At 35.0% G+C, this 8,074-nt stretch overlaps 1 non-coding gene across 1 annotated transcript; it reads right to left on the bottom strand.

Annotated features, from left to right (window-relative positions):
- Positions 1–6,900: 6,900 nt before the first annotated feature.
- On the bottom strand, positions 6,901–7,033 carry LOC125996915 (small nucleolar RNA SNORA51). Its single transcript, XR_007491575.1, has one exon. It is a non-coding gene; the product is annotated as a small nucleolar RNA SNORA51 (small nucleolar RNA).
- Between the last annotated feature and the right edge of the window lie 1,041 nt (positions 7,034–8,074).

Below are 8,074 nucleotides of genomic sequence, written 5' to 3'. Positions count from 1 at the left end.
TTTGAGAGAATTGCCCCCAGCTCTCCTGAGCTTTCCTGAGTGTTCAAGCGCACCATGTGCCTTTTTGGAAGCACATATTTGTGTGAAAAGTTATTCTCCACATTGAACTTCATTAAGTCAAAATACAGGTCTAGACTTAATGATGATCATCTTCAAACCATACTGAGGGTCTCAACTGCTTCCTCTCTAAAGCCAAATGTGGTTCAGATTTGTGAAAAGAAGTGCTGTCAAATCTCTGGCAGCAAGGAATAGGCAAAAGATGCCATGTTCAGATGAACTGTTCATGATCTTCACTCAATTTCTATTCATGTTCAGAAGAAATAATCAAAACTGTTAATAATAACGTTTGAGGACTTTTTTTGGTGAAATTCCTTATGCGGCCCTGCCTCACCCCGTTTTTGCCTCTTGCAGCCCCAGGTAAATTGAATTTGAGACCCCTGACCTAGGTAATGTTTCCAGAAGGTGTGGTGAAGAACCAGAGGTGAGTGAGAGGGAAGAAAGCAGAAAAGGAGTTTGAAGAGTTAAAAGAGATGCAACAAATACTTTAAAGTAAGTTGAGAAATACGTTGAAAAACACTTCTGGGTTGAAATGTTCTCAGATTATACTTTTCCTTTATTAAATATACAAAGTAATTTGATTAATGAATAAATTATATGGGTAAGTGGAAATCAAACAGATTTCATGCCTAGGAGAGCCAGAAAATATAATGAAGGCAGATACTTGAGTTGAAATATCTACTCTGACAACTTTTTAAAATTTGTTTTGTTTTGAGAGCCATACTGGTGATGTTCAGTGGTTACTCTTGGATTTGTATTTAGAAATTATTCCAGATGGTGCTTGGGGGGAACATATGGGATGCTAGTGATCAAACTCGGGTTGGCAGCATGCAACCCAATGCTCTCTCCGGCTTCCTCTAGGGCAACTTCTGGATCATAACCACCTCTCCACTTCCTTCACACACAAGACAGACTGCCTTCTGGGGGTTGATGCTAAATAGTCCTACCTCACCCTGTACCCCAACCCTTCTCAGTCACTGCAGTCTGCTGTTCCCACACCCATTATCTTTTCCTTCTTTCATTCAACACCAAGTTACATAATAATCAAGTTGTCCTGCTCCTTGTCACACCTGAGTCATACCTGATGTCACCCCTATGTGACATCATCATTTCTGATTAAACCATCATTAATTTATTTACTAAAGCATCTCTCAGAGAGCTAGATTTTTGAGTAGTTGAAGCTTAGGGTTGGTGGATCTTTATATTCTAACTTTGTTGTCCCTACAGAAATTTTTGTATAGTGCTGGTCAAAGTTGCAATGATTCTTTGAGTAAAAATAGATTGAGCAGGGGGCTGGACAGAGGTAAGGCACTTGCCTTGCATGCAGCCAACATAGGAAAGACCCTGGTTCAAATCCCGGCATTCCATATGGTTCTCTGAGCCTGCCAGGAGTTACTCCTAAGTGCAGAACTAGAAGTAACCCCTGAGTGCCACCGAGTGTGACCCCAAAACAAAACAAAACAAAAAATAGATTGAGCAATCTGTAAATCCTGGGACCAGAGAAAAATTATAGTAGGTAGGACACTTACCTTGCACTCAACCAATCTAGGTTTGATGCTCAATATCTCATATGGTCCCTGGAGCCCCACCAGGAGTTATGCCTGAGCTTAGAACCAAGAGTAAGCCCTAAGCACCTAAGCCACCCTAAGAGGTGGCTCCCCAAACAAAAAAGTCTTTAAATCCTCATTGACTCCTTAAATATTCATAATTTCAAGTAAACATAAGAGACTGTACACTCAGAAATCCCACTTTCTTTTCCAGATACTGTTCCTACCACATGTAATATGTGACTGATATTGGAACTGAGTCAGGACACAGTTTCCATTTGTATCTTAAAAATTAGTCAAATATAAAATCTTTTTCAAAGTTTTTAGCAAAAATACAAATCCAATTATATTAGATTAATGTCACTGATAAACTGCGAACGGAATATAGCGAGGTAACTCTTCGATGTCATTGAAAAACAACCTCAAATAGGCAGCAACCTCAAAAGATGAAAAGCATGAAAGCAGACAACCAATCACCAATACCTCTGCACTTCCATATTTTTTAAGCTGAGAGAAATATTTGTTTTTCCTGGTAGAAGGTAGCTAAACTCAAATTAAAAAGTGTTTGTCCCTTTTGTAGTTCTCTAAACATGTTTTTATAGGACACATATTGCTTCTTCTTTTCACATTGACACAATTTGACACCATCTGAGATTAGATTTTTCTGTGGGAGCAGTATTTTTTCTTTTTTTTTTTTAATAATAATTTTTATTTTGACCAAAGTGGATTACAAATCTTTCACAGTAATACACTAGGTACATGGTAACATTGAATCAGGGGCCAATGTTGTCCTCCTGTCACCCCTGTTCCCAGTATTCATCCCATATCCCCCTTCTACGCCCCCAATTTGCTAGTATAAATGGTCCCCTCTGTGTCTAGCTTGTTTTAAATTGGGCATCAATTCTGTTGTTGTTGGCTTTGGATTTGGTATTTAAGTGTGATCATTTTTTTATTTCCACTCAATGTTCATATGACTGTTTGGTCTTGGTTCTCTTCAGTATTTCCCCCTCAATTTGTAAGGCAGAACAAGATGGTTCTTTTTAAAAAAGAGTTTCTCAGCAGGGGGTGTGGGAGGAAGGAGATGGGGGACATTGGTGGTGGGAATGTTACACTGGTGAAGGGGGGTGTTATTTTGGTGACTGTTTGTAATCACAGTGTTTAAATAAAATTAAAAAAAATAAGTATTTAAAATAAAGTTTCTCAAGGAGGGTACCTATCTTTACTAAATTGTCAGATATTGGTATACATGATATTATTTACCACCTTTATGTATATATAAGATCTACATTATCTATATGTCCTTTCTTTTATTCTTGATATCTGTAATGTGGTGATCTAGTCAAGACAACAAGTAGCTAAAAAGAAATAGTTATCTAAATGAAGAGTAACAGAAAAAGAGTACATAAAAGCATGAGGAAACTTAGATGCAATGTATATATAAATTATCTTACTTTGATGATGTTTTATGGTGCTATATATTTATGTTAAAACACATAAAATTGTACACATTAAGGGTCACATTAAATATATTTATTTTTTTGTTCAAAGATTTTACCTGAAACATTAGAAATGGAGTAAAATGGTCTTTACTTGCAGAATCATAGTAGCTTATATAGAAATGCTAAATATCCTATAAAATAGTGACTTTAATATTTTAAAATGTTTAAATTTGTCAAGGCCACAAATATATAATTAATATTTATATTTTAGTTGCACGTCTAGAAATTAGCACAAAGAATAAGAAAATAAGACTTGTGGGATTTCCCTAATAGTGCTCAAGGGCCTTGAAGGACATTTTCAGTGTTAGTTGACCCAAAGATAAGGATCTTCCAGTTCAGCATTGCTGGGAGTCATCAGGGAAGGGGGTACACTTGGTGGTGGGGATTTGTTAATGCAAGGCATGCGCTTCAGTACTTTCAGATATCTCCTAAGATCCAAGAATAAACATTTTAGTGATTTAAAAGTAAAATTTAGTGGACATGGGTATGGCTCAGTTATAGAGCATTTACATTTGAGGCTCTGATTTTGATTTCCAATACCAAAAATATATTGAAATATAATCTTAAATCCATAAAATATACTATCAATGAATTTAAAAGAATCCAAACAAGAATACCACATTGAGTGCTGTAAAACACTGAGAGAATTTAAAGACACAAAAATAAAAGGACATACCATATTCATGGATAAGATGTTTCATTAGTCTAGATATGTCATTTGTCTTTATATTTCTCTGTAGTTCAGTATAGTCTCAGTTAAAATAACAAGAGGAATTTTGTGAAAACTTAGGAAATTATTCTAAAAATTATCTGAATATCCTCTCACATCAGTGAAAATGGTACATATTAATAATAATGGGAATAATATGTGCTGGTGGGGATGTGGTGAAAAAGGAACTCTCATTCATTGCTGGTGAGAATGTTGTCTGGTTCAATTACTGTGGAAAATGGTATGGAGAGTTCTCAGTAAAATTAGAATTGAGCTTTCATATGACCTAGCAATTCTACTTTTGAGTATCTATCCCCAGATCTTAAAAAATTTATTCAGAAGGACATATGCACACCATTATTCTGCAATGAGTACAATAGCTAAGATGTGAAATCAATCTAGGTGTCCAATCATAGATACATAGATTATGAAGATGTGTGTATATACAATGAAATACTATGCACCTGCAAGGAATGATAAAATCATGCAATTTCCTGAAACCTGGTTGGAACTGGAAGATAGCATGTTGAGTGAAGAAAGCCAGAAGAAGGACAAACACAGGATGATCTCATTTATCTGTGGCATATAAAAAACTGGATGAAGAAATGTATTGTAGTAAAGGGTGGAAAGCCTAGATCTCTTGACTCCAAAGCCTAGGAAAGAGAAGGGCAGAGAAGAATATAAATCAAGGAGGAAAGAATATGAGAAAGGAAAGTGACAGAGGAACAGGGGTTGAAGATTTGTTAATATATATTGATGTTGTGGGAGAGTGGCACAGCTCTTTATCCAAAGCACACACTCAACATCACTTAAAACAGATGCTCTAAGTTGCAACCACTGAATTTTATAATGTACCTGCCAAAGTAGCAGGCAGGGAAGGGCAGAAGGGGATGAGAGATGATGGAATATGGGAATATTGGTGATGGGAGTTGACACTGATGGTGTGATTGGTGTTGAAATATATATGTCTAAAACTCAATTGTCAATAATTTTGTAAACCAGGTTCCTTAAATAAACAAATAATTAATTAAAAAATAAATAAAAGTTATTTAAAGATGGGGCTGGAGAGACCATGCAGTGTATACGGTGCTTGCCTTATATGCAGCCAACTTAGGTTCAATCCTGGTACTCTATACTTGAACACTGCCAGAAGTAATTCCTGAATGCAGAGTCAGGAGTGACCTCTGAGCACTAAACTGTGAGTCCTCAAATAAACAAATTAAAGGGTAAAATAAGTTGCCTGAAGATGTAAAGTTCATAGAATAGCTAACATGATCTTAAAACTGAGAGAGGAGGGAGAAAGAGTTCCAAATTAGATGTGCTACAATAAATGACTTAAAGTCTTACTATAAATATTCAAACTAGTGTGATATTGGTGTAATGATACAAAAATGGAACAGTGAAAACAATAACATTTAGTCACAAACTCATATGTATATTTCCAATGCACTTTTTTTTTTTTTGGTTTTTGGGTCACACCCAGCAGCACTCAGGGTTTGCTCCTGGCTCTACGCTCAGAAATGGCTCTTGGCAGGCTTGGGGGACCATATTGGATGCCGGGATTTGAACCACAGCCCTTCTGCTTGCAAGGCAAATGCCTTACCTCCATGCTATCTCTCAGGCCCCGTCAATATACTTTTAACAGATGTGGTGAGATAATTCCATATAAAATGTAAAGTTTTAATTTTATTAATTAATTATTTAATTTTATTAATTGGTTGGTTTTGCTCTTTGGGCCATACCTGCTCTGCTCAGAGCTCTTTTCTGGCTGTGTGCTTAGAGATCACTCATTCCTGGCAGTGCTTGGGAGGACTGTGGGAGGACCTCACAACCAGAGGACTGGGATCAAATTCATATTACAGCAAAGCAAATATCTTACCTCTGAACTACCTCTGTAGACACCTAGAAAAAACATTTTATTAAGAAAATAGTTCTGAGACAATTGAATAAACGTGTAAAAAATCCATGTTGACCATTTATGCCTTATAAAATGATGGATCATGATCTTCTTTACTTAAAAGCTAAAACTTTAAAGATCATAAAAGAAAATGTAGAAGACTTTCTTTTTGACCTGGAGGTTAGCAAATATTTCTTAGAAAGGACATAAAAAATGCTAACACTAACAGAAAAAATCTACTTCAAAATTTTTGAGGTCATTTTTTTTTAGTATTTAAAAGTATTATATTTAAAAACTACAGACTGAAATAAAATATTTCCAGCACATACAGATGACAAATATAGGTCTCCAGAATTCACACATCAAAAGCAAGTTTGAAATTATCATACCAACAATTTCTGTGACAATCTACTACATTTAAATTGTTATAAAGTTCTGTGGTACCATGAAACCAGTTTTAGAGCCAAGGAGTTTCTAAGTAAGAGTATCATTTCTCTAACATTTCAGAGCATATTTCAGCCACTCTTCTAGCTCCATTTATTCACCAAAATATGGTAACTAAAATCTTACCAGAGAACTTTTTCTAGGCCAACTTGTAACACTATATTTCCTTGCAATATTCAGTTTAACTGAACCATCTGAATTTTGCAACTACAGAAAACCCATGAGGATTTGAGAAACTGTTCCAAAAGATTTCTGAAAATCCTGCATGTGGGTGGATAATCAGAGCTGTGGTTATTTTAATTCAATAAAGGATAAAAATAGAAAGTTATCAGAGAGTCTAAGAATCTTAAAAGGAAACATTTATACAGTTTCTTTTCTCAGGGATTCATGCTTCAGCGAGCTGGATGGTGAGTTCAGTCAGAGGTTTTTATATGAGTGTTTGAATTTCTGTCTTCAAGCCTATATTTTTCTGAGGGTGAAAGTAGAATGTATTACAGTGAACTAAGAGTTATTTAAATGCTATCAATGAACAAGACAGCTAATCAAGCAACGTGTGTTGGGTAGGAGAACTTAAATCCTGAGGTCTCAAAGTATTGGAAAGTTATCACCTTTCAAATTATCATTCCCCCAAATGCAATTTTTCCTGATAAGGCTATGTTTGCTTATTGTAGAGATTTTGTAAGGCCTTTAAAATCAGAAGAAAGAAACGACATATTATGACACATTTAGTTATTCTTATATCTTTTTTTTTGTCCCTCAATTCACAATACAGACCAGGCAAAGGGCTTGGATTGAGGCGTATATGGGGTGCATTTACTGTACCTCCTCTTTCTATACAGTCAGTGTAAAGAACATAGCCTGTGGTAAGAATTGGGAGGCCTTATCTTTTCTTTTCTTTTTTTGATTTTTAATATATATCATATATAATATTATATGTTTTATATAATATATAAAATATATAAAATCCTTCACCAGTGCAGCATTCCCATGACCAATATCCTAGTTATTCTTATATCATCATAGTTTAGATCATTTCCTAACAGTGTGTTGTAAGCATTTCTCTATAGTTAAGAGAATCTACACACTAATTTTCCTTAACTATTTCTCTATGAATTTCCAATTATTGCTAGTTGTTCCTTATGCAAGATGACTAATTTTGTAACCAACACCACTATGCATAAATTTTTACAACTACATTGTTCGACTGCTACCTAGAATTCCATTTAACTGTGATAATGATTATGAAACTTAAAAAGAAAAAAAATTGACCTTTCAGCAGACTGATTTCTAAAACCTCTTGCTCTTTAATGAATGCACTAATAGTATCCTTTTTTGCTATATCTATACTAGCATATTCTCAATTATAAAGCTATGCCAATTTAATAGATGAAAATATAGACTTTTTAGATATTAGCAACTTCAGTTAATCAGTAGTCCATTTTCCAATTTGGAATTAATTCAAAATGCAATGAATTTCTTTCTGTCAATGTCAGTATCATTATTCACTTGGATTCCATTTTCAGTTTTCTTACCAATGCAACAGCTCTATCCTCCCAATTAGAAAGGTGAGTTAAATTTCTGTGTAAAATATCTATTGGATGCTAATGCGACTGCTGAATAGGACAGTAGGGTAGGGATGGATACAGAAGGTTATTCTTAGCTCTTTTCATCAGCCATCTGTAGATGGCTGGTTTGAAGCATTTTTTTCTAACCATAGTTGAATACTAACTTTTCGGATATCATAAGAATTACCTTAATCTAAATCCTAATAGGATATGACTTGGGCTACAGCTCCCTATTACTTATTATAAAGTTAACAAACTCTTGACTATTGCTTAGGCATGATTAATAGAACATGTATGTCATCTTCCTATGGACATGCCTTTCTGTATACCTTTATATACCTTTTGACATACCACTA

The sequence above is a fragment of the Suncus etruscus genome, chromosome 18, assembly GCF_024139225.1.
Source record: "Suncus etruscus isolate mSunEtr1 chromosome 18, mSunEtr1.pri.cur, whole genome shotgun sequence".
Classification (NCBI taxonomy): Eukaryota; Metazoa; Chordata; class Mammalia; order Eulipotyphla; family Soricidae; genus Suncus; species Suncus etruscus.
The sequence above is the reverse complement of the archived record's forward strand: the minus strand, read 5'-3'. Positions and strand labels throughout refer to the sequence as shown.